This window comes from Macaca mulatta, chromosome X (genome assembly GCF_049350105.2).
Source record: "Macaca mulatta isolate MMU2019108-1 chromosome X, T2T-MMU8v2.0, whole genome shotgun sequence".
Taxonomy (NCBI): Eukaryota; Metazoa; Chordata; class Mammalia; order Primates; family Cercopithecidae; genus Macaca; species Macaca mulatta.
The window spans coordinates 91,639,120-91,665,562 of record NC_133426.1 but is presented as its reverse complement, the minus strand read 5'-3'; the positions used below and the strand labels follow the sequence as shown (position 1 = coordinate 91,665,562).

General features: G+C 37.9%; 2 long non-coding RNA genes and 1 pseudogene across 2 annotated transcripts in view; 2 read left to right on the top strand and 1 right to left on the bottom strand.

Annotated features, from left to right (window-relative positions):
* The window catches only part of LOC106995262 (uncharacterized), a 61,316-nt gene that overhangs the window by 29,871 nt on the left and 5,002 nt on the right, over positions 1 to 26,443 (top strand). The window lies entirely within an intron of this gene.
* Positions 388 to 10,518, bottom strand: LOC144338467 (uncharacterized). The gene is made up of 4 exons (XR_013412662.1): positions 10,311 to 10,518; positions 9,119 to 9,201; positions 8,168 to 8,363; positions 388 to 620 (listed from the first exon to the last, which is right to left on the bottom strand). It is a non-coding gene; the product is annotated as an uncharacterized LOC144338467 (long non-coding RNA).
* On the top strand, positions 3,503 to 4,772 carry LOC693849 (heterogeneous nuclear ribonucleoprotein A1-like; annotated as a pseudogene).

The window sequence follows — 26,443 nt, the reverse complement described above, 5'->3', positions numbered from 1 at the left end:
TTATGGAATTTATTCATAATGAAATTACATATTTCAAATAAAATTCCTTATTTAGATACGATGCTTTTGTGTAACTCCTTAGCTTTAGCCAGTAACTAATAAAGTACTCAGTATTCTCTTTGACCAATTTGCAATCAATCGTTTATGCATTTCACTGAGCACTTTATAAAGATGCATGTCATAAACCAGTATGCAAGTGTTATGCTGCATTTTGGTGATAATAAACATTTCCCATCCCTTCTTAGTTAATGAAGTTGGATATTGGAAATGAAAATTTTGTTCAGGAGTCATAGAGTGAGAGAGGGGTAAAGAAAAAGTTCAAGGTATAAAGAGATAAGAAGTGATGGCATAAACGCAGAAAGAGAAGTAAAGTGTTTAGAGCATAGATAATTCATACTCATAGTGTTTTCTTAAAGTATTCTGAGTATGCTTTTAAAATGATCAGATGGCCATATAGTACACATATATGTTTTTTTTCCACAGAAAACTTAATAGTTAGATTTCAATTGCACATCTTCTATCCTATAAGGAATGTCTGACTCTTCATAACATGAGTATCCAGTGTGTTGTTTCTCTCTTTGAATGTAGCTTGACTTTGGAACTCCTGGTGTAGAAAAACTCTGCAAATAAGTGAAAAATATCAAATGTAATTAAATGACATTTAATAAAATTTTTATTCTTATTCAGATATGCTTATATTTAGTTATTTTAGAAATCTATTTAATCACTCTCAGAAATCTGTAGTGATTTAAAACAACACATTAAAATATCTTATTTTAGTAAAATAATTTCTGGCTGATTTTAAATAACCATTAAATACTTGTAAAATAGTTCCTTCATACTGGTTTACATATTGGGCAATCCAGTTTCCATACTAAAGTAAAAAGCAAATGTTACAGGAGAAAATTTACATAAGAAAAGCAAATATTTATTTTTTTATCATACTATAGTACCAAGTTCCACATTCTAGTATTACACAATTATGAATGTTAGTACTGTATTAACACAAAATTAAATTTGTTGCATTTATGAAATATTCCATTTGTCTTTTTTGTATGATCATATACACACATTTTAAAATACATGACTAATTGTTTTCACAACATATGTTATCATAACATTATTTATGTCACATAACCAGAGTTTCGTCTCGGCACAGAATTGTTTTATGATAGAGGTTCATGCTAAAACTTAATTTCCCCAGCATAACATGTTACTTTTTGACAATTAAAAATCTCCATTCATAAATTTACTTTTCCAAGGACCATAAGGAAACATGTCCATGAACATTTAAAAATGTCATTTTAAAACAGATCTGAGAAAATATGAATACTGTAGGCCTTTATTTTAAGTTTTTTTTTTTTTTTTTACTGAATGGAAGATTTTATTTTTTTAAGTTTAATTTTAAGTTCAGGGTTATATGTGAAGGTTTGTTATATAGGTAAACTGTGTGTTACAGCGGTTTGGTGTACAGATTATTTTGTCACCCAGGTAATAAGCATAGTACCCAATTGGTGGGGGGTTTGTATCTTCTCTCTTCTCCTACTCTCCACTCTAAAGTGATCCCCAATGTCTGTTGTTCTCCTCCTTGTGTCCATGTGTTCTCATTGTTTACCTCTCACTTAAGTGAGAACATGTGGTATTTGTTTTTATATTCCTGCATTAGTTTGCTTAGGATAATGGTGAGAATTTTTTATGTTTACTGAAAAACATTATACTGGCTGTCTTCTCCATTCATACAATAATGGTTCAAAAATTTAAAATATATATATTTGTTGTCCACCACTTTGTGGCAGGCACTGCCTCTGATTAGAGATTAGAAGGTGTTTCAGAAGGAGTTTAGGGAATTATAGTCAGAGAGATAGGCAGACCACTAGGAGAGTATTACCCTGGAAGTGTTCAGGAAACATTAAGTATTAAATGTCTATAGAGAGATCAGATAAGGTGAAGTCTTAAAATAGGGTTTTGGATTTGATACCTAACATATTACTGGGACACTCAATGAGAGCAACTTTAACAATGTGCTTTAACAGAATGCTGAGCTTGGTTACCATGTATCCTTGAAATAAAAGTACAGTGAGAGCTTTCTTGGGGAAAAGTTTAATTTCTTAGCAGAGACAGATAAACCTTTTCCACGCCTTTTCCTAAAGAACTTTAGGCATGCTCTTTCTTGTCTTGGGCACTATCTTTCCCTTACCAATATCCATGTCACTTCAACTTTTTGTCTTATTTTGCCTCTTCCACCTCCAATCCTGCCCCTACTTCTTGGAAATTACTACCACTACTTTTTGACTGACTTTTTGACTGCTCTGACCCACTTCTCTTTTGAGTCTCTTATCCACCTCTTGAACCATTATTGCTTTTCTTTTGGTGGCCATAATTAAGGGTAATACTGATACACACACTGCACCACAGGTGATTGCATCACCCTTGTCATTCTCTCTCACTACCCTCTGAGCTTTTATTTTGTAGTACTTATCACAATTTTTAATTATATACATATCGACCTGTTTAATGTATGTTTCCCTCCACTGTAATATAGTTCCATAGGTCAAGACAATAACGTTTTTCATCATTGTTTAAATACCACAGGTCTTGGCACATGCTAGGCACCAGTAGGTTTAACCAATTGGTTGAATGAATGAAAAGGTTACATTCCTCAATTAGTTTCATTCAGTTTTAAAAGATTATCTGTCCCAGGCTTTCTATAACCTTTAAGGTCACCATTTTTTCCCTGTTCACCTTGTCTTCCAGGAAAAAAGCTGAGCTATTCAATTTTAGTCCTCTTTAAAGGGTAAATTGTTGATTATGTGGACACACATTGAATGATACCTTCAATGAGGTACATTGATTGCAGAAACCCCTTCTCTGGAGCATAGGAAGAACCTGTGACTTGCTTCTGGCCAATATGGAGAAAATGATAGGGAATATCAATACAATAGTTACTCTCTTGAATACATTGTTATTTAGGACTCCATCCTAGCAGAATGGAGCTAGCCATTCTTCTGCTGGCCTTGAAGAGGTAAACTGCAATGTTGTGAGAGGGTCTATCAGAGGGCCATGTGGCAACCGCAAGTGGCCTATAGGAACTGACAGTGGCCTTTAGATGACAGCTAGCAAGGAAAGGGGTAGGAAAGAGAATGAAGTTCTATAGTTGCAAGGAAGTGGATTCTCCCAACAAATGCATGAGCTTGGGAGAGGACCCAAACTCCAGATGACAATGCAGTCTGCCTGACACCTTAATCACAGCATCGAAAGACCCTGAGTGGAGGACCCAGATAAGCCATACTCAGATTCCTGACTCATGGTGCTATAGTTTCGATAACTGACCCCTCCAAATCTCATGTTGAGATTTGATCCCCAGTGTGGGAGGTGAGGCCTAGTGGGAAATGTTTGGGTCATGGGGGCAGATTCCTCATGAATGATTTCGTGCCATTCTCTCAGTAGTGAGTTCTCAGTCCATTAATTCCCATGACCACTGGCTGTTAAAAAGAGCCTGTCGCCTTTCTGCCCGTGGACGCCGCCGAAGAAGCATCGTTAAAGTCTCTCTTCTCCCTGCCGTCATGTCTAAGTCAGAGTCTCCTAAAGAGCCCGAACAGCTGAGGAAGCTCTTCATTGGAGGGTTGAGCTTTGAAACAACCGATGAGAGCCTGAGGAGCCATTTTGAGCAATGGGGAATGCTCACGGACTGTGTGGTAATGAGAGATCCAAACACCAAGCGTTCCAGGGGCTTTGGGTTTGTCACATATGCCACTGTGGAGGAGGTGGATGCAGCTATGAATGCAAGGCCACACAAGGTGGACGGAAGAGTTGTGGAACCAAAGAGAGCTGTCTCAAGAGAAGATTCTCAAAGACCAGGTGCCCACTTAACTGTGAAAAAGATATTTGTTGGTGGCATTAAAGAAGACACTGAAGAACATCACCTAAGAGATTATTTTGAACAGTATGGGAAAATTGAAGTGATTGAAATCATGACTGACCGAGGCAGTGGCAAGAAAAGGGGCTTTGCCTTTGTAACCTTTGACGACCATGACTCCGTGGATAAGATTGTCATTCAGAAATACCATACTGTGAATGGCCACAACTGTGAAGTTAGGAAAGCCCTGTCAAAGCAAGAGATGGCTAGTGCTTCATCCAGCCAAAGAAGTCGAAGTGGTTCTGGAAACTTTGGTGGTGGTCGTGGAGGTGGTTTCGGTGGGAATGACAACTTCGGTCGTGGAGGAAACTTCAGTGGTCGTGGTGGCTTTGGTGGCAGTCGTGGTGGTGGTGGATATGGTGGCAGTGGGGATGGCTATAATGGATTTGGTAATGATGGAAGCAATTTTGGAGGTGGTGGAAGCTACAATGATTTTGGCAATTACAACAATCAGTCTTCAAATTTTGGACCCATGAAGGGAGGAAATTTTGGAGGCAGAAGCTCTGGCCCCTATGGCGGTGGAGGCCAATACTTTGCAAAACCACGAAACCAAGGTGGCTATGGCGGTTCCAGCAGCAGCAGTAGCTATGGCAGTGGCAGAAGATTTTAATTAGGAAACAAAGCTTAGCAGGAGAGGAGAGCCAGAGAAGTGACAGGGAAGCTACAGGTTACAACAGATTTGTGAACTCAGCCAAGCACAGTGGTGGCAGGGCCTAGCTGCTACAAAGAAGACATGTTTTAGACAAATACTCATGTGTATGGGCAAAAAACTCGAGGACTGTATTTGTGACTAATTGTATAACAGGTTATTTTAGTTTCTGTTCTGTGGAAAGTGTAAAGCATTCCAACAAAGGGTTTTAATGTAGATTTTTTTTTTTTTGCACCCATGTTGTTGATTGCTAAATGTAATAGTCTGATCGTGACGCTGAATAAATGTCTTTTTTTTTTAAAAAAAAAAAAAAAAAAAGAGCCTGTCACCTCCCTGCTGTTGCTTCCTTTCTCACCATGTGATTTATGTACATGCCAGCATCCCTTCATTTTCTGCCATTAGTGGAAACAGATTGAGGCTTTCACCAGACTCCCCGTCATCTAGCCTGCAGAATCATGAGCCAAATAAACCTCTTTTCTTAATATTACCTAGCTTCAGGTATTCCTTTATAGCAAAACAAAAACAGACCAAGACAGAAAGTTGGTACCAGGGGTGGGGCATTGCTATAAAGATACCTGAAAATGTGAAAGCAGCTTGGGAACTGACTAATGGGCAGAAGTTAGAAAAGTTTGGAGCACTCAGAAGAAGACTGTGAGATAGGTGAAAGTTTGGAACTTCCTAAAGATTGGTTGTGGTTGTGAGCAAAATGCTGATAGAAATATAGACAGTAAAGGCCATGCTGATGAGGTCTCAAATGGAAATGAGCAACTTAATGGTAACTGGAGAAAGGTCAGTGTGACACTGTAGCAAAGAACTTGGCTGCATTGTGTCCATGCCCTAGGGCTTTGTGGAAGGCTGAACTTAAGAGTGATGACCTAGGGTATCTGGTGAAAGAAATTTCTAAGCAGCAAGGCATTCAAGAATGGCATGACTACTTTTAACAACTTACAATATTATCTGGGAGTAAAGGGATGACCTAAAGTTAAAATTTATGATTAGAAAGGAAACAGAGTGTAAAAATCTAGAAAATTTGCTGCCTGGCCATGTGATAGAGAAGAAAAGAGTGTTTTCAGGAGAGGAATCCAAGGATGTTGTGGAACTACCACTTGCTAAAGAGATTACTATGACTAAATGGAAGCCAGGCGCTAATAGTCAAGACTATGGGTAAAAGACCCAATCACAGGCACAGAGGCCTAAGAAGACAGAATGGTTTTGGGAGCCAGGCCCAGGTTCTGCTGTCCTGTGCTGTCTCAGGATGTTCCTTCCTACATCCCCACTGCTTCGGCTCCAGCTGTGGCTCAAAGGGCCCCAGGTACTGCTCAGGCTACTGCTCCAGAGGTTGCAAGCTGTAAGCCTTGGTGGCACGCATATGGTGTTATATCCACAGGTGCTCAGAATGCAATAGGGGTTGGAGCCGCCACAAATGGTGCCTACTAGGGCAGTGCTACCACCCTCCAGACTCCAGAATTACAGAGCCCCTGGAAGTGTGCAACTGCAGCCTAGTAAAACTGTAAGCATTGGACTGTAACCCATGAGAGTAGCCACATGGGTGCACCTGGCAAAACAATGGGAGTGGGGCTTCTTGAGGTCTTCAGAGCCCACCCTGCTTACCAGTGTGCCCAGGATGCAGGACATGGAGTCAAAGTAGATTATTTTGGAGCTTTAAGATTTGATGTCTGCTCTGCTGGGTTTTGGAATTGTGTAGGGCTTTTTCTCCCTTTCTTTTGGCCAATTTCTCCCTTTGGGAATGGGAATATTTACTGAATGCCTGTACCACCATTGTGCCTTGGAGTTAAATAACTTATTTTTTTTTTTAATTATACAGGCCCCCAGTTGTAAGTAAATTGCCTTGAGTCTCAGATAGGACTTTTAACTTTGGATTTCTGAGTCGACGCTGGAGCAAGTTAAAGTTTTGGGGAACTATTGGGATAAAATTATTGTATTTTGCATGTGCGAAGGACATGATACTTGGGGGTTCAGGGGTAGAATGCTATAATTTGGATATTTGACTCTTCCAAATCTCATGTTGAAATGTGATTCCCAGTTGTGGAGATGAAGCCTAGTGTGTCATGGTGGTGGATTCCTTATGAATGGCTTGGAGCCACTCTCTCAGTAGTAAGTGACTTCTTCCTCTATTAGTTCTCATGAGAGCTGATTGTTAAAAAGAGCCTGGAAACCTCCTTGTATCCTCTCTTGCTATGTGCTCTCTGCACATGCCAGCTCCTTTTTGCCTTCCATCATGAATGGAAGCAGCCTAAAGTCCTCACCAGAAATAGATGCTGGTGCCATGCTTCTTTTACAACCTGCAGAACCATGAGACAAATAAACTTTCCATTTTTATAAATTACTCAGCCCCAGGTTTTTTTATAGTAACACAAAATGGACTGAGAAGCACAGAAACTGTGAGATAATAAATATGTGTTTTTATAAGTTACCAAGTCTGATAATTTGTTATGCAGCAATAGGGAACTGATACACAGATCAAAACTGATTCTGAAGCCACTTACATTTAAGCCCGGCCAGTTTCCCCTCTATATTCTTCATATCACCCTTTCCTCTTTTCTTACTGAGGTTTTCTTTTTGAGTTTCCACATGTATTGACCCACAATGAGTTCAGTGCCATTCTCTCTTATTTAATTCTCTTAATGATTTTACATGTCCCATGAAAGTTCTTTTTTTTAGTTCTGTTTTTCATCACTTGTCCTCATAGATGATATATGTTTCCTAATATATGCTAAGTACATTAGAAAAACCTGTTTTTATTCAGTCACACAGCTGACATTTTGTCTTACTGCATAATCAAAATCCTTAAAACTACGAATCTGTGTTTCCTTAATTTATCACTGTGAGGTCACTCATTAATTCATAGTGTGTTTTTTGGGGGGAATGTTATTTTGCTATGTGGTCAACCAAAGATATCCCTCTCTCAAAAGAACCACAACTTATTATGTTAACAAATACCAGTTACCCATTTTTGGTGAACTAGCTCCATTTTCTGTAATTCATTGCACTTATCAAGAAAATTCATAAAGATAACTTTCTGCTGATCATCTGTTTCACTGTTTTCTGATTGTTTTTAAACACTTCTACAAGGAAATACTTTGCATTCTATGTTATTTGTTAACATGTCTTATAGCTAGTGATCAGTAATTAGCTAGTGTTCAACATTAGCTTGAGCAATGTACTATTTAATGTATTATTTAAGTGGACTAAAACACAAAATAGCAGTTGCATTGCTAAATTATGGTAATTTAATGACTTCAAAAACATTAAGACCTGTCTCATCTCTGGGTTAACCAGTCTAATGGCATTTAATCAGTTTTCATTTGATCTGAAATCTCCTTCTAAAGATTCAAATTTAAATATAGATTATGCGTACTTATATATAAGTATGTTAATACATATTAAGTATTATATATACTATACATTTGGTTCATATTTCCTAATCCCATTTTACAAAATAAAATAGTAATGACAGTGAGTCATATAAACTAAATTTCCTGAACATTTGTCTTGAAGTTTGTCTAATTCTACCTGACATAATTTGTCTAATTCTATCATACCATTTTGCTATAGTGAGATCTTAGTATTTATTATATTACCTTTACTTGAATTATTACGTTGATAACCATATATAGAGATTGAGAAGCATAATACATACAAAGAGTGGCTTCATTTGCGTGGTTGATAAATGCTTGTTCCCTTAATTTGCTTAGGTTTTTTGTTCCTTGAGAGCCACATCAGTTATAAGATGGATAGATGTAAAGACTGTCCTCTTTGGACTCATGAATCATAAGGCTATTTTTTTTTAAATTTATTTATTATTATTATACTTTAAGTTGTAGGGTACATGTGCATAACGTGCAGGTTTGTTACATATGTATACTTGTGCCATGTTGGTGTACTGCAGGGACATGGATGCAGCTGGAAACCATCATTCTTAGCAAACTATCACAAGAACATAAGGCTATTTTAAATGAAAAAAAATAAAATAAATATTATAGGACTCTTTAAAAAGTCAATCATAAACTGTTACGTGTTATGATGAAATCGAATGTTATGACTATAATCTGTGGAAAGCGAATAAACGAAGTCTTTCAGAAGTTACGTTAGATTGACATAGCAGACATAAAATGATGGCATTCTCATAAAACTGAAAGAATGAAACAATTCTCCTTTTATTCTGTTTCTCACTCAAACTAGGGTTCTTGTTAGGGAATATTTTCTGTGGTTCTTTCTTGGAATGTCTGAGAAATTACTATGATACTTAAATAAATGAAGTACAATTTTTTAAATCTTACAGATTAATTTTAGTACTGACATTTTTTCTTAGGAAATGTGTAAAAGAGCAATCTTCTGCTCTAATATAAATACAATTATGTAGATATTCACAGTTAGAAACATTGTTATCTCTATGTTCCGTTCCCTGAAACCCTACCTTCTACCAAAAGATAAATACATAAAACTATCTACTAAAATTATTCCCAAATAAGATTCTGCTTTCTCTCTTTTTAGTATTTACATGCTTTAACATCCCTTTTAAGATAACTTACTTGTAATTTATTCCAGAGAACCGAGGTAGTGGAGATACAGTTCTTCTGGGAAGGACCCTCTGAAGGGATGAGTTCCAGAGATTCTGCACATTGATTTTTTGAGGGAAGAGAAGAAATAGCCATGATTTTAGGGAAATTTGAAATATAATATATAATAGCTCACATTAATTCTACATTCTAATATTTAAATATCAAGATAGTTCCAGGACTAATCTTTGGAAATGACAAATAAACAAAGGTAATTGCTACAGGGAAAATGTTTATATATTATATTTACTCTATAGCAAGTCTCTTTCTATTTCTATCTTTCTGTCTATTGTTTGTCTGTCTGTCTATCTATCTATCTATCTGTCTATCATCTTCATCGCCATCATCATTTATCTATATAGGGATATCAAATGGCCCACTGAAGAGTAAGTGCAAATTGAAGATACATTTCAGCCACCACTCTAAGCAGTAAGTGACCTTTCCATCCAAAAGGGTTAAATTTAAATCCCCCTTCCCATTGTCATAGTTTGAAAAACACATATCTCCAGAGGAAACACAGAAGACAAAAATAACTCAGGCAGCAAATACTTAGGTTGAATACAGAGACCTGCAATGTCAAACAGCCACAACATATTCTAAAGGGTTTTGGAGGGAAGCTAATCCATAGAAATCAACTGATAAAGACTTGGTACTTAAAGACTATACTCTGAGTAAGTACATAAGTAAAGACCAAATTGCAGGAATATGGGCATTGAAGCAAGAATTTGGCTTTAAAACAGACATGAGGCATATAATATTGGATCAAAACAAGATCTACACAGAACCTATTCTTGTAGCCACACCAGTTAAGAGTATGTACATATACAATATGTATTGTATGTATGTCTATGCATATACATATTATGACATGATCATTTTGATTGAGTGATTTTGAAATCAAATGTATTTTTGCTAGCCACTTTGATAGTTATTTTTACATGAGGAAGTTTGATGCAGTCTATAAAATAATTCATTGCCCTTTGTTTTAAAAAGATTAAATAGTTTGTGAAATATATACCATGAACTACTCCTAAGTTTCATCTAATGCCCACAACCACCTTTGAGGGGTAGAGATTCTTAGATTGGTAATAATATCGAGGGTAAGATAGAGGTTAAGTATCATATGAAAAGACAAACTGATAGAAACAGGAAAAATAAGACAGACCCAGTATTCGTCCTCTGTTGTTTAGATACTCTTTTTTGGTCTTTCATCTCTCCTTCTCTGCCTCTTTTCTGCAATCTTCTTTATAATAAGACAGAAAACCACGATAAAACAAAGAAAGAAAACCATGATTTTTGAAGTGGGAGTTCAACGAAGATTGGCAAAAAAGCTTCACTTGTGCCTATGGCCAGTCCCTCTGACCTTTGCTTCCTGCTGTCATAGTGGGCAGAATCAAGGGTTCCAGACCATTCCATGTTCTTAAAGGGGCCACCTTTCCTTCCAGGGTGGACTTAATTTCATTGGTCTAGGCTTCTTTCTCTTATCAGGCAAGAAAGAGTAGTATATCTGATGGGATGAAAAGAGGCCTATATAAAATTTGGATTTGGGGGCCCTAAACACAGATTCTTTAACTTTGGCAGTGTGGATGTGTTAGGGAGGATTCCTTTGGAAGCAGTAAGGGTCTCTGGATATAGAGGGATGCCTGTGTGCCTCTTTTTTTTTTTTTTTTTTTTTTTTTTTTTTACCAGTTTGGACCAAATTTAAACTTACTAATTCAAACCCAGTCCTCGTTCCAACTAGGCAGATACAGAAAATTGTTTGAAGCAAAACTTAAAGAGTAGAAAATTGTAAAGTAGATAGCAGGGCCAAAGAGTAACAGCAATGATGAGATTATTTTTGAGATCAGGTCTCAGAAATAGTGGTGGTAGTAGTGGCTGTAAGAGTGTGGCACTCCACTCATATGTGCACATGAGGGTTCAGAAAAAAACAGCAGCTGGTTAGTGAAGGCAGGTTTCTCTGAAAGTAGTGACCATATCAAACTCTGGAAGTAGGGTGACATATAATTTCTTGTCCAAACCAGTACACTTATGAGAGTGGCAGTGACAGCTGTTAAGGTTTACTTTAAAGTAACAGGCAGAAGTGTGTAGAGGGAAATTTATAGCACTAAATGCCCTCAAGAGAAAGCAGGAAAGATCTAAAATCGACACCCTAACATCACAATTAAAAGAACTAGAGAAGCAAGAGCAAACACATTCAAAAGCTAGCAGAAGGCACGAAATAACTAAAATCAGTGCAGAACTGAAAGAGATAGAGACACAAAAAAACCTTCAAAAAATCAATGAATCTAGAAGCTGGTTTTTTGAAAAGATCAACAAAATTTATAGACCACTAGCAAGACTAATAAAGAACAAAACAGAGAAGAATCAAATAGACATAATAAAAAATGATAAAGAGGATATCATCACCGATCCCACAGAAATATAAACTACCATCAGAGAATACTATAAACACCTCTACACAAATAAACTAGAAAATCTAGAAGAAATGGATAAATTCCTGGACACAGACACCCTCCCAAAACTAAACCAGGAAGTTGAATGTCTGAATAGACCAATAACAGACTCTGAAATTGTGGCAATAATTAATAGCCTACCAACCAAAAAAAGTCCAGGACCAGATCCAGATGGATTCACAGCCGAATTCTACCAGAGGTACAAAGAAGAGCTGGTAACATTCCTTCTGAAATTATTCCAGTCAATAGAAAAAGAGGGAATCCTCCCTAACTCATTTTATGAGGCCAGCATCATCCTGATACCAAAGCCTGGCAGAGACACAATAAAAACAGAGAATTTTAGACCAATATCCCTAATGAACATCGATGTGAAATCCTCAATAAAATACTGGCAAACCGAATCCAGCAGCACATCAAAAAGCTTATCCACCATGATCAAGTCAGCTTCATCCCTGGGATGCAAGGCTGGTTCAACATATGAAAATCAGTAAATGAAATCCATCACATAAACAGAACCAACGGTAAAAACCACATGATTTATCTCAATAGATAAAGAAAAGGCCTTTGAAAAAATTCAGCAGCCCTTCATGCTAAAAACTCTCAGTAAACTAGTTACTGATGGGATGTATCTCAAAATAATAAGAGGCATTTATGATAAACCCACAGCCAATATCATACTGAATGGGCAAAAACTGGAAGCATTCCCTTTGCAAACCAGCACAAGACAGGGATGCCCTCTCTCACTACTCCTATTCAACATAGCGTTGGAAGTTCTGGCCAGGGCAATCAGGCAAGAGAAAGAAATAAAGCTATTCAATTAGGAAATGAGGAAGTCAAATTGTCCCTCTTTGCAGATGACATGATTGTATATTTAGAAAACCCCATCATCTCAGCCCAAAATCTCCTTAAGCTGATAAGCAACTTCAGCGAAGTCTCAGGATACAAAATAAATGTGCAAAAATCACAAGCATTCCTATACACCAAGAACAGACAAACAGCCAAATCATGAGTGAACTTCCATTCACAATTGCTACAAAGAGAATAAAATACCTAGGAATCCAACTTACAAGGGATGTGAAGGACCTCTTCAAGGAGAACTACAAACCGCTGCTCAAGGAAATAAAAGAAGACACAAACAAATGGAAGAATATTCCATGCTCATGGATAGCAAGAATCAATATTGTGAAAATGGCCATACTGCCCGAGGTAATTTATAGATTCAATGCTATCCCCATTAAGCTACCAATGACTTTCTTCATAGAATTGGATAAAGCTACTTTAAAGTTCATATGGAACCAAAAAAGAGCCTGCATTGCCAAGACAGTCGTAAGCCAAAAGAATAAACCTGGAGGCATCACGCTACCTGACTTCAAACTATACTAAAAGGCTGCAGTAACCAAAACAACGTGGTACTGGTACCAAAATATAGATATAGACAAATGGAACAGAACAGGGACCTCAGAAATGACACCACATATCTGCAACCATCTGATCTTTGACAAACCTAACAAAAACAAGAAATGGGGAAAGGATCCCCTTTTTAATAAATGGTACTGGGAAAACTGGCTAGCCATATGTGGAAAGCTGAAACTGGATCCCTTCCTTACATCTTATACAAAAATTAATTCAAGATGGATTAAAGACTTAAACGTTAGACCTAAAACCATAAAAACCCTAGAGGAAAACCTAGGCAGTACCATTCAGGACATAGGCATGGACAAGGACTTCATGACTAAAACACCAAAAGCCAGAATTGACAAATGGGATCTAATTAAACTAAAGAGCTTCTGCACAGCAAAAGAAACTACCATCAGAGTGAACAGGCAACCTACAGAATGGGAAAAATTTTTTACAATCTACCCATCTGACAGAGGGCTAATATCAAGAATCTACAAAGAACTCAAACAAATTTACAAGAAAAAAACAACCCCTTCAAAAAGTGGGCAAAGGACATGAACAAACACTTCTCAAAAGAAGACGTCTATGCAGCCAACAGACACATGAAAAGATGCTCATCATCACTGTTCATCAGAGAAATGCAAATCAAAACCGCAATGAGATACCATCTCACGCCAGTTAGAATGGCAATCATTAAAAAGTCAGGAAACAACATATGCTGGACAAGATGTGAAGAAATAGGAATGCTTTTACATTGTTGGTGGGAGTGTAAATTAGTTCAACCATTGTGGAAGACAGTGTGGCGATTCCTCAAGGATCTAAAATAGAATTACCGTTTGGCCCAGCAATCCTATTACTGGGTATATACCCAAAGGATTATAAATCATGCTACTATGAAGACATGCACACATATGTTTATTGCAGCACTATTCACAATAGCAAAGACTTGGAACCAACCCAAATGTCCATCAGTGATAGAGTGGATTAAGAAAATATGGCACATATACACCATGGAATACTATGCAGTCATAAAAAAGGATGAGTTCATGTCCTTTGTAGCGAAATGGATGCAGTTGGAAACCATCATTCTGAGCAGACTATCACAAGGACAGAAAACCAAACACCGCATGTTCTCACTCATAGGTGGGAATTGAACAATGAGATCACTTGGACACAGGGTGGGGAACATCACACACCGGGGCCTGTTGGGGGGTGGGAGGCTGGGGCAGTGATAGCATTAGCAGAAACACCTAATGTAAATGATGAGTTGATGGGTGCTGCAAACCAACATGGCACATGTATACCTATGTATCAAACCTGCACGTTGTGCACATGTACCCTGGAACTTAAAGTATAATTTAAAAAAATAATAATAACAGGCAGATACTGGGAGTGTCCCAGTCACCCTACCTTGAAGTCACAATTGGTGGACCCAAAGCCGAGCCTCCCCGTGTTCTCCAGAAACATAGTCAATGTGGCTTCCACTTTCTTCATCAAAAGAAATTTAACTTCCATGTCTTATTTCAAAAACCTTTGACACACCCTTTTGGTTATAGTATAGGTACAATCAGGGATTCCATTTTTTCACAGCCACAGTGAGGGGGATGCTATGAGAATCTGGGGCAGATGTGTCCAATGCACCATTAAGCCATGGTTCAGCTTGCAAATTTCAAAGTAAAAATATGAAGACATAAGTGTAGGAAAGTGAGCAGATTTCCCATTTAAATTTATGATCAAATTGCAAAACATAATCTGCAGGCTGGGGAAAGTAACTAAATGAAGAGAAGTTTGTGGGACTCACTGATGACATTCCAAAGATCAAAAATATTGTGCACAGAAAGATATGAAGGTACATCTAATCTATGTGGAACAGCCTGAGTAGGAGCCCTGTGTATTTGAAGTAACAGGCAAAGGAGTTGCACTGTTCATTCTCCTCCCTAATGCCAATGACATTTTTCCAATTGTTACGGAATAAAGACTCTATCTAGGGAAGCAATGCTCAGAACGAGGAGTACACTGAGCAATGGAAGGCTAGATCTGGGCTTCTCAGATGAATTGAAGGCTTTAAAATTTCACTGGCCATCAGAGAAATGCAAATCAAAACCACAATGAGATACCATCTCACACCAGTTAGAATGGCGATCATTAAAAAGTCAGGAAATAACAGGTGCTGGAGAGGATGTGGAGAAATAGGAACACTTTTACACTGTTGGTGGGATTGTAAACTAGTTCAACCATTATGGAAAACAGTATGGCGATTCCTCAAGGATCTAGAACTAGATGTACCATATGACCCAGCCATCCCATTACTGGTTATATACCCAAAGGATTATAAATCATGCTGCTATAAAGACACATGCACATGTATGTTTATTGCGGCACTATTCACAATAGCAAAGACTTGGAATCAACCCAAATGTCCATCAGTGACAGACTGGATTAAGAAAATGTGGCACATATACACCATGGAATACTATGCAGCCATAAAAAAGGATGAGTTTGTGTCCTTTGTAGGGACATGGATGCAGCTGGAAACCATCATTCTTAGCAAACTATCACAAGAACAGAAAACCAAACACCGCATGTTCTCACTCATAGGTGGGAACTGAACAATGAGATCACTTGGACTCGGGAAGGGGAACATCACACACCGGGGCCTATCATGGGGAGAGGGGAGGGGGGAGGGATTGCATTGGGAGTTATACCTGATGTAAATGACGAGTTGATGGGTGCTGACGAGTTGATGGGTGCTGACGAGTTGATGGGTGCAGCACAGCAACATGGCACAAGTATACATATGTAACAAACCTGCACGTTATGCACATGTACCCTAGAACTCAAAGTATAATAATAAATAAAAAAAAAGAATTTCCTGAAGTTCAACATCACTGCTCAGCCTATCCTACAATTCCCTAACTAATAATTTTTCTACTCTCTGAGACAAATATTTCACTATATTCTCTCTCTTCAAACCTCCAACTTCTCCATGTTGTTTATTCCCAGATAACCTCACTTCTTATTTCACAAATAATATAAAAACAATCAGAAGAGAACTATTTCATCTTCTCACCACGAAATTTACCAACCTATCTGCATCTGTATTAATACACTCTGCTGTGAATAAACTTTCTCTGCTTATATAAAAGACAAACCCTTCCAAATGTTCTCAGGATTCCTCCTCTTCTTGCCTCCCCAGGGACTTTACTCATGCAATAATTTTCATTTTGTCCTATATTAACACTTTCTTCTTTTCTATTGGATCATTTCTATTAACATATAGATGTGAATTCCATAAAAACCATTAATTCCATATTTTCTCTTAGCCACTGCCTCATTTTTCTGCTGCCTATCATTATAAAACATCTCAAAAAAAGTTGCCTACCCTAATTTTCAACACTCCTTCACCAGTCTTTCACTTTTCAATTTATTTCAGGCTTGCTTCTGTTCCCACCTCTTTGCTGAAAGTGCTTTTGTCAAGGTTATCAACCACCTCCATGTTGCCGAATCTAATAGTAATTGCTCTGTCCTCCTCTGATTTGATCTCTCAGTAGCACTTAATACAGTAGACCTTTCTGTATTTCTTGAAATACTTGCTTCTTTCTCTTTTCTGGTATGCCACCACATTCTCTGGGTTTTTCTCTTATTGCTATTTCTGATTTACCCTAATTCCTCTCACCAACCCAGCTACTCTTTCACTACCTGATCTCTAAATGTTGAAGCATCTAAGGGCTTGTTACTAAGCTCTTTTTTCCTCTGAATCTATACTCTGGCCGTAAGTCCATTAACATGACTTTAAATAGCACCCATATCCTGATAACAAATTTATATTTTTCAGCCCATGCTTGTCTCCTGAGATCTGTATTCACATATCCAATTTTCTATTCACTATTTCCACTTGGATGTCTGATAGGCAGCTCCAGTTAAACATGTCAAAACCAAAATTTTGTATCCTTTCTCTCCAACAGCCCCAAACCTGCTCCACCTCTCATGTTCCTTACCCATCCAGTTACTCAAACCAAAATATTTATGGTCATGCTTGATATCTCTCATTCCTTCATGCCCCATGTTCAACCAATCAGCAAGTTTTGTTTGTTCTATTTATAAAATAGACCTTGAAGCCCACTTCTCTCTATCTCCATCGTCACCACTCTAGTTCAAGACATCATTTCTTTCTTAGACTTATATCAGATTCTGGACTCTTCCTGCTTATAGTCATGGCTCCCTCCAAACCATTCTCTGTACAACATTAGAATTATTGCCATAGAGGCAGTGCTCCTGTATGACTTGACAACAAAACCAAATATCTTACTGTATCCTACAAAGCCCAGCATGACACATCTACCTTATCAACATTTCAGCCATGTTGAATTTCTTTCTTTGATAACATCAAGTCTATTTTTGGAAGAATTTTTGTACTAGTTCTTCTCTCTGCTTAGAAAGTTATTTCCCTTTTTATATGGTAGGGTTTTTCTCAGCCTTTAGTCTCAATTCAAATATCGGGTCTCTTCAAAGTCTTCCCTAGCTTTTCCATTTAATGTTGCCCACTCCCAAGTCACTGTTACATCACCCTGTTTTGTTTTTATTTATAGAATTTATCACAATCTGAAATTATTTTATTTACTTGCTTATTTGTTTATTGTCTGCCTTCTTTCCCTTCTTCAATGTGAATACTATGAGGACAAGACTCAATATTGAGATACCACTGTTTCACCAATGTATAGAATAATTTTAGGCATATAGTAGGCATTCAATAAATTTTGTTGAATGAATCAATGAATGATATCTACTGAACAGTGATGAGTGCATTTTTATGCTAAAGACCAAAAGGAATAACATTGCTTCCTTCTCCTATCGAGTCTGTAATCTCAATGCTGTGACCCTATAATGGTCTCCTGAAATATCCAAGATAATGCCAAGCACAGATGAGGAGTAATCTGAGCAATAAATAAGGCAAAGTGAGCTCTCAATTAGAACCAGTTTACTATCCAGGATCCTTTAATTTTCCATCCTTCTGGCTAACTGCCTTTTGTTATCTTTGTGCCCTCATAAGAAAAATAAGAACAAGAAATACAATTTGTTACTCAAACTAATCAATTTCGCTTCTATTATCAGCTTTAGTCCAAAGTTGGTAGAAGAAAATGTTCTAAAAGGAAATTGGATTAATTTTTTTTGTTTGAAGATTTAATACATACATATTTCCTTTAGTCTCACTTCTTGATCAGAACTAAAGATAATTAAGCATTGGGTATTTAAGATCTGGTGAATGAATATTCACAGGGGATAAGTGAGTCGAGGAAATAAAAGAATGTCAAAGAGGTAATTAGCCTTCAACCCCCACTCTAGGATTACTCCAACAATTGGAAAGGAATTGTTTCTTTTCCTGTCTTTGCTCCAAATAATAGCCTTATCCAAAAACATAGTGACTCACAGAACCCTTTGAGCTCTTGTAGATCAGCTGTGAAGTGAATTTTAACTTTCTCAATGTTCTTTAATGCATGCCAGATAGGCTTGTGAAACGAAAAGAAAAGTTTCACACCCAGGATTGAACAAAAGAGTCATAAATGTATAGCAAGTATATATAAATGGGAGGAGTGGCCAAGATGGCTGACTAGAAGCAGCTAGTGTGCGTGGCTGTCCTGGAGAGGAACAGAAGCAGTGATAAATATAACACCTTCAACTGAAACATCCAGGTACTCACATTGGGATTAATCAAGGAAACAACTTGACGCACAGAGAATGAAGAAAAGCAAGACAGGACAACAACCCACCTGTGAGCAACGGGGAGCCAGGGGATCCTCCCCAACTGAGGGAAGTGGTAAGTGAATGAATGACCCTGGGAAACTACACTTCTCCCACAGATCTTTGCAACCGTTAAGTCAGGAGATCTCCTTGTGAACCCACTCAGCCAGAGCCTTCAGTCTTTAGTCTGACAGACAGAGCTACATGGAGTCCTGGCAGAGCAACTGCTCAGGCATGCCTGGAGGCCTTGAAGACAAATACTCAGGCTTTCCAGCAAAAGTAGCTGCAGCTTTGCAAAGTGAAAAGTTACACTCCTGTACTTACTCCTAGGAAAAAGACTGAATCCATGGGGTTGAGCAGCAACAGCCCACAAGCCCCGCTTCCACGGCACTACACAAGACCCACTGGCTTGAAATTCCAGCCAGCTACCAGTGGCGGCATTGCACCTCACTAAGAAGGAGCTCCAGGGTAAAAGGGTGGGCCGCCATCTTTGCTGTTCAGGTACCTTAGCCATTCCAGCCTTCAGGCTTTGGAGAGTCTGAGCTGACTCGGGACAAAAGGAATCCTCCAGCACAGCACAGCTGCTCTACCAAAATGTGGTCAGACTGCTGCTTTAAGCAAGTACCTGGTCCTGATCCACCTCACTGTGCAGGATCTCCCACCTGTGGTCTCCGGCCTTCCCCAGCAGAGCTCTCCAGCTGACAGAGATCTGAATTCTCCCTGGGATGGTACTCCCAGAGAGAGGGATGGGATGCCATCTTTGCTGTTTGGATGACTTAGCCATTCCAGCCTTTGGCCTTCACAGCTCTTTGCTCTTTGAGTGACTTAGCTATTCCAGACTTTGGCCTTCAAAGTGTGTGAGGTGACAGGGGGCTGAAGTGGACCCCTAGCACAGCAAGGCTGCTCTACCAAAATGTAGCCAGACTGCTTTTTTAAGTGGGTCCCTTTCCCATTCCTCCTCACTGGGTGGGACCTCTCAACTGGGGTCTCCAGCCACTTCCTGCAGGTGCTTTTGGTCCAGCAACAGATCCGTGTCTCCCTGGGACAAAGCTCCCACAGGGAAGGACAGGCTGCCATCTTTGCTACTTTGCAGGCTTCACTGGTGACCACCTCCAGGTTCTGGAAAATCCAAGGTGACTAAGGACTGGAACAGGCCCCAAGCGTACCGCAGCAGCACTATGGAAAAGTGGCCAGACTGTTACGTGGGTGCCCATTCCCATATCTCCTCACTGGGCAGGTCCTCCAGGCCTGGGCCTCCAGCCACCACCCGCCAAAGCTACTGAGCCAGTACCAAATCAGTAACTCTCTGGACAGAGGCCCCAGGGGCAACTGACAGCCGCTTGGCCACTGCCTCTACAGTGGAACTGCCCTTGTCACCCTTGGACTAATGAAGGAGCAAAGACCCTAAGTGCCTTATCCACCCCTCCAACAAGCTGAAGTTGACCCAAGGAGAGGAGGCCAGTCCATCTCCCATAGGCCCCACACACCCTCCATGGCTCGTCACCGGAAAGAGAATGCCTGACTTTGGCCCATAGCACAAACCCTCCATCTTGGGCTGACTGCACTGAGTGATTGCTGACCTGCATCGCTATGGATTGAAGCCTCTAGGAATCAAGCGAAGGACCCTTGGCCACAACCCCTACTAGAATTTCTTTCTCTGCTGCCTCTAAGCTGGGAAAAGAACATAAACACTGAGACTGCCCCAGAGCTGCAGTGCCCAGCATTGGAGTGCCAAGTCACAAACTACAGCCAGCTCTCAAGAGGGCTTAGGGAGAGGAACCCACACTTTCAGAGCACTGAGAGGGAACAGAGCTTCAACTCTGAGGAAACATAGGGGAGCCACATAACCAAGCAAAAGCCTACCAAAGACATAAAGACAGAAATACCATTCAAAGACACAAAGGCCAATTGCAACAAAAGCAAAAATTGGCAAATGGGATATAATTAAACTTTGAAGCTTCTGCACAGTGAAATAAACTATCAACAGAGTAAACAGCCTACAGAATGGGAGAAAATATTTGCAAACTATCTATCTGACAAAGATCTAATGTCCAGCATCTATAGGAAACTTAAATTAAAAGAGATACCATCTCACACCAGTCAGAATAGCTATTATTTAAAAGTCAAAAAATAACAGACGCTGGTGAGGTTGTGGAGAAAAGGGAACCCTTATACACTGTGGTAGGAGTGTAAATTAGTTCAACCATTGTGGAAAGTAGTGTGGCGATTCCCCAAAGAGCTAAAAACAGAAGTACCATTCAACCCATCAATGCGATTACCAGGTGTATAGCCAGAGGAATGTAAAGCATTCTACCATAAAGACATACATACACAAATGTTCATTACAGCACTGTTCACAATAGCAAAGACATGAAATCAACCTAAATGCCCATCAATGACAGACTAGATAAAGAAAATGTGGTACATATACACCATGAAATATTATACAGCCATAAAAGAATGAGGTCATTTCTTTTGTGGAACATGGATGGAGCTGGAGGCTATCATCCTTAGCAAACTTAATACAAGAACAGAAAACCAAATGCTGCATGTTCTCTCTTATAAGTGGGAGTTCAATGATAAAAATTTATGAACACAAAGAAGGAAGCGGTAGACACTGGAATCTACTTGGAAGGAAGGGTGGAAGGAGGGAGAGGAGCAGAAAAGATAACTATTGGGTACAGAGTTTATTGGGTACAGAGTTTAATACCTGGGTGATGTAATAATATGTACAACTAAGTCCCGTGACACGTTTATCTATGTAAGAAACCTTCACGTGTACCCCTAAACCTAAAATTAAAATTCAAAAAAGAAAGTATATATAAATGGAGTTTAAAAAAACCTCATTGAAAGCATAACTTACAATAGATCAGGGTATACAATGGCACACGATACAATCTTAAAAATAGGCCTTAAAAGCCAGCAAAATGAGCCAGAATCTCTGTTAATTAAAATTATTGTTGATTAACAGTCCCCTATACTATGTTTAAATTCTCTATTGCCAGAAGCACAGAAATGTAATGAAATTAAGTATTTTAAATTTCTAAGTAAAACATTTCCCTACTTCTGATCTAAGTCACCCCCACACACATGCATGAGTGCACACACACATGCACAAAGGCACACACGAATATACATTTATGTGAACGTGCTGGAAGCTGCATTAAAATTCAGTCACCTTCCTTGAGCTCTATTTAACACCATTAAATAGTACCCTGAGGTACTGTAGACAAGAAAGAGTGAATGCATCTGCTAAAGGTACACGTTTTACAACTACAGAGTAATTTAAATCCTGAGAGAATCTGACTCATGTTCCTCACAGATTTCTTCATTGGCACTACACCTAATAGAGACCATATGTTTTAAGTTTTTATAGGGACAGCACTGATTTTATGTAACATTTTTTCAATAAATGTTAATTATATAATATTATATATAATAAATTGCTAACGGTATTACCTAAATATGTTATGCCTGTGTAAAACTTTTAATGTAAATCAATGGATTTAAAAAAAACTTTTTATACCACACGTCCTCATTTTTAGATCAGAAAATATAATTACTATACATGTATCACCTCTCATTTTAAAGAAATTCCTTTGTGAATTAGTGATGAGTAAGTGAACACAAAATTTAGTGGAATAAGACTGAGGATTATGGTCAAGTTTCTAGTATCTGTCCCTTTATTTTAAATCTGTGTGCTCTCCTTGGGTGATCACATATACTGACAGGGTTTCAGTACCAGCTCTACATTTTTTAACCTATTGGAGCCTTAGGTTCCTTAGTTTTTAAATGGAACTAATAATAACAATGTCTGCCTCATAGTTTTCTGTTACAAATGCTAAATGAGATGATATGTATGCAGTGCTCAGTCCAGTGATTGGCAAGGTATATCTACTCATTGTTTGTCTTAAAGAAAATCTTCAATAAAGGATGTAACTTCTTCAATTATTCGTGTCATTTTTATTGAGCACTTTCTATGTGTTAAGAATCTGGACACAGAGGTACACAAGACATAGATGTTATAGTTCGGGGGGAAGGGAAGACAGACAAGTCAATAGTCTTTGTCTCTAAAGAATGATGAGAGGAACAAGTGAGAGAACACATGTAAATTACTTTTAAAATGAGTTTTAAAAGTGAGGGATTTCTGCTCATTTATACTTATTCATTTTTAATTTTTAATTTCTGTAGGTACAGAGTAGGTGTATATATTTATGGAGTAAGTGATATATTTTGATATAGGCATACAACGTGTAATAATCACATCAGGGTAAATAGGGTATCCATCACCTCAAGCATTTATCCTTTCTTTGTGTCAGGAACATTCAAGTTATAATCTTTTAATTATTTTAAAATCTACAATAAATTATTGTTGACTGTAGTCACCCGGTTGTGCTATCAAATATTCGATCTTATTCATTATGTCTAACTAAATTGTACACCCATTAATCATGTCCAATCCCCCAACCACTACCTTTTACAGCCTCTGACAACCTTATTCTACACCCTATCTCTATGAGTTCAAGCGTTTTGATTTTTAGCTCTCACGAATGAATGAGAACATGTGAAGTTTGTCTTTCTGTGCCTAGTTTATTTCACTTAACATATGATATCGAGTTCCACCCATGTTGTTGCAAATGACAGGATCTCATTCTTTTTATGGCTGAGTCGTACTTCACTGTGTATAGGTACCACACTTGCTTTCTCCATTCGTCTGTTGACTGATACTTATGTTACTTCCAAATCTTGGCTATTGTAAACACTGTTACAATAAACATGGGAATGCAGATATCCCTTCCATATACTGCTTTTCTTTCTTTGGGGTATATACCCAGCAGTGGGATTGGATCATATGGTAGCTCTACTTTTAGTTTTTTGAGGAGCCTCCAAACCGTTCTCCGTAGTGATACACTAATTTACATACCCACCAACAGTGTATGAGGGTTCCCTTTTCTCCACATCCTTGCTAGCAAATTTAATATGTTCTTACTAATTTGAGGGACCTGAAAATCAAAAGAATTGAACTCATGGAGGCAGAGAGCAGAGAAATGGTTACCAGACACTGCTAAGGATAGTGGGGGGAAGGTGGGGAGGTGGGGATGGTTAATGGGTACAAAAATATGGAAAGAATGAATAAGCCTATAATCCCAGCACTTTGGGAGGCTGAGGCGGGCTGATCACGAGGTCAGAAGATCGAGACCATCCTGGCCAACATGGTGAAACCCCATCTCTACTAAAAATTACAAAAAAATTATCTGGGCATGGTGGTGCGTGCCTGTAGTCCTAGCTACTCAGAGGCTGAGGCAGGAGAATCGCTCGAAACAGGGAGGTGGAGGTTGCAGTGAACCGAGATCGTGTCACTACGCTCCAGCCTGGTGACAGAGCAAGACTCCATCTCAAAAAAAAAAAAAAAATCATAAGATCTAGTATTTGATAGGACAACAGGGTGATTATAGTCAGTAATAATTTAATTGTACATTTTAAAATAACTAAAAGAATATTATTGAATTGTTTGTAACACAAAGGATACATGCTTGAGGGGGTGGATACCCCATTTTTACATGATGTGATTATTACATATTCCATGCCTGTATCAAAACATTTGATGCCCCATAAATATATATATATATATACCTATTATGTACCCACAAAAATTAAAATTAAAAAAATTTTTAAAGGTTCTCAGAATCATTGACCATCAGAGAAATGCATATCATAACTACAATGTTACAGCATCTCACCTGAGTTAAAATGACTTTTATTCAAAAGACAGGCAAATGCTGGCGAAGACATGGAGAAAAGGGAACCCTCTATGCTGTTAGTAGGAATGTAAATTAGTACAACCACTATGGAGAACAGTTTGGAAGTTCCTCAAAAAACTAAAAATAGAAGTACTATAGGATCCAGCCATCCTGCTAGCTATATACCCAAAAGTAAGGAAATCAAGATATCCAAGAGTTGTCTGCATTCTCAAGTCTATTGCAGCAATATTCACAATAGCCAAGATTCGGAAGCAGCCTAAATGTCCATCAACAGAATAGAGAAAGAAAATGTAGTACATATGCACAATGGAATACTATTTAGCGATTAAAAAGAATGACATTCAGTCATGCACAACAACACAGATGGAACCGGAGGACATTATGTTAAGTAAAATAAGCCAGGCACAAAAAGCCAGATTTTACATGTTTTCACTTATTTGTGGGAGCTAAAAATTAAAACACTTGAACTCATGGTAATATAAAGTAGAGTGATGGCTGCCAGAGGCTGAGAAGAATAGTGGCAGGGCAAGGGGTGGGGATTTTTAATGGGTTCAAAAATATAATTAGATAGAACGAATAAGATCTAGTATTTGGTAGCATAACAGAGTGACTACAGCCAACAATCATTTATTGTGCTTTTAAAAATAACTAAAAGGGTGTTAATAACTAAAAGGATGTTTTGTAACACAAAGAAAAGATAAATTATTGAAGTGATGTATACCCCACTTACATTGATGTGATTATTATGCATTGCATGCCTGTATTAAAATAACTCATATACTCCATACATATATACACCTACTATGTACCCAGAAAAATTAAAAATTAAGATAAAAAAATTAAAATGAGAGAAATGTCTATTCGTATACTTTGACAAATATTTAATTGGGTTATTTGTCCTTTTACTTTTGAGTTGTAGGAGCTCTTCAATATATTCTCGATGCAAGTCCTTTAGCAGACATATGACTTACTAACATTTTCTCTCACTCTCTTACTCTCTTTTTACTTGCTTGGTGATGTCCTTTGAACACAAAATTTTAAAGTTTGATCATTTCCAGTCTACTTATTTTTTTCTTTTATCAGTTGTGCCTTTGGTGTCTTATCTAAGAAACCATTGCTTATCCCAAGGTCACAAAGATTTGCACTTGCTTTCTTCTAAGAGTTGTATAGTTTTAGCTCCTTACATTTAGGTTTTTGATCTGTTTTTAGTTAATTTTATATATCGTGTGAAGTAGATGTCCAGTTTCATTATTTTGTATATGGATATCCAGTTGTCCCAGGATGATTTTCTTGAGAAGACAAATCTTGCTCCCATTGGATTTTATTGGCACCCTTGTAAAAAAATCACTTGACAATAAATGTGAGGGTTTATTTTTGAACTCTCAGTTCTACTCCATTGATCAATATGTCTATTCTTATATCAGCACCTCACTGTCTTTTTTTGAAATCAGCCTACCTCATGCTTTGAAGTGCTTCACTGTCTTGATTACATCCTTTGTAGTGATCCTCCATTTTTGTTCCTCTTTTTCAAAATTGTTTTGGCTGTTCTGGCACTCTGGTATTTTCATATGAATTTTAGAGTCACAGTGTACTGCAAAAAAATGCAGTTGGGATTTTCATAGGGCTTGCATATTGTATCTGTATGTCAATTTGGGTAGTATTGTCATCTTAACAATATTAAGTGTTTTAATCCATAAACACAGGATGTCTTTTCATTTATTACGGTCTTCTTTACTTTATTTCGACAATTTTATTTGACTTTATTTCTTCCTTAATTTATTTCAATGTTTTGTAGTTTGTAGCTTGTGCTTTTTTGTTAAATTTATTTCTAAGTAGTTAATTCATATTGATACCATTGTAAATGAATCTATTTTTAAATTTCATTTTAGGATTCTTCATTGTTAGTGTATAGAACTAATTTTTTTTTTTATCTTGATCTTGTATCC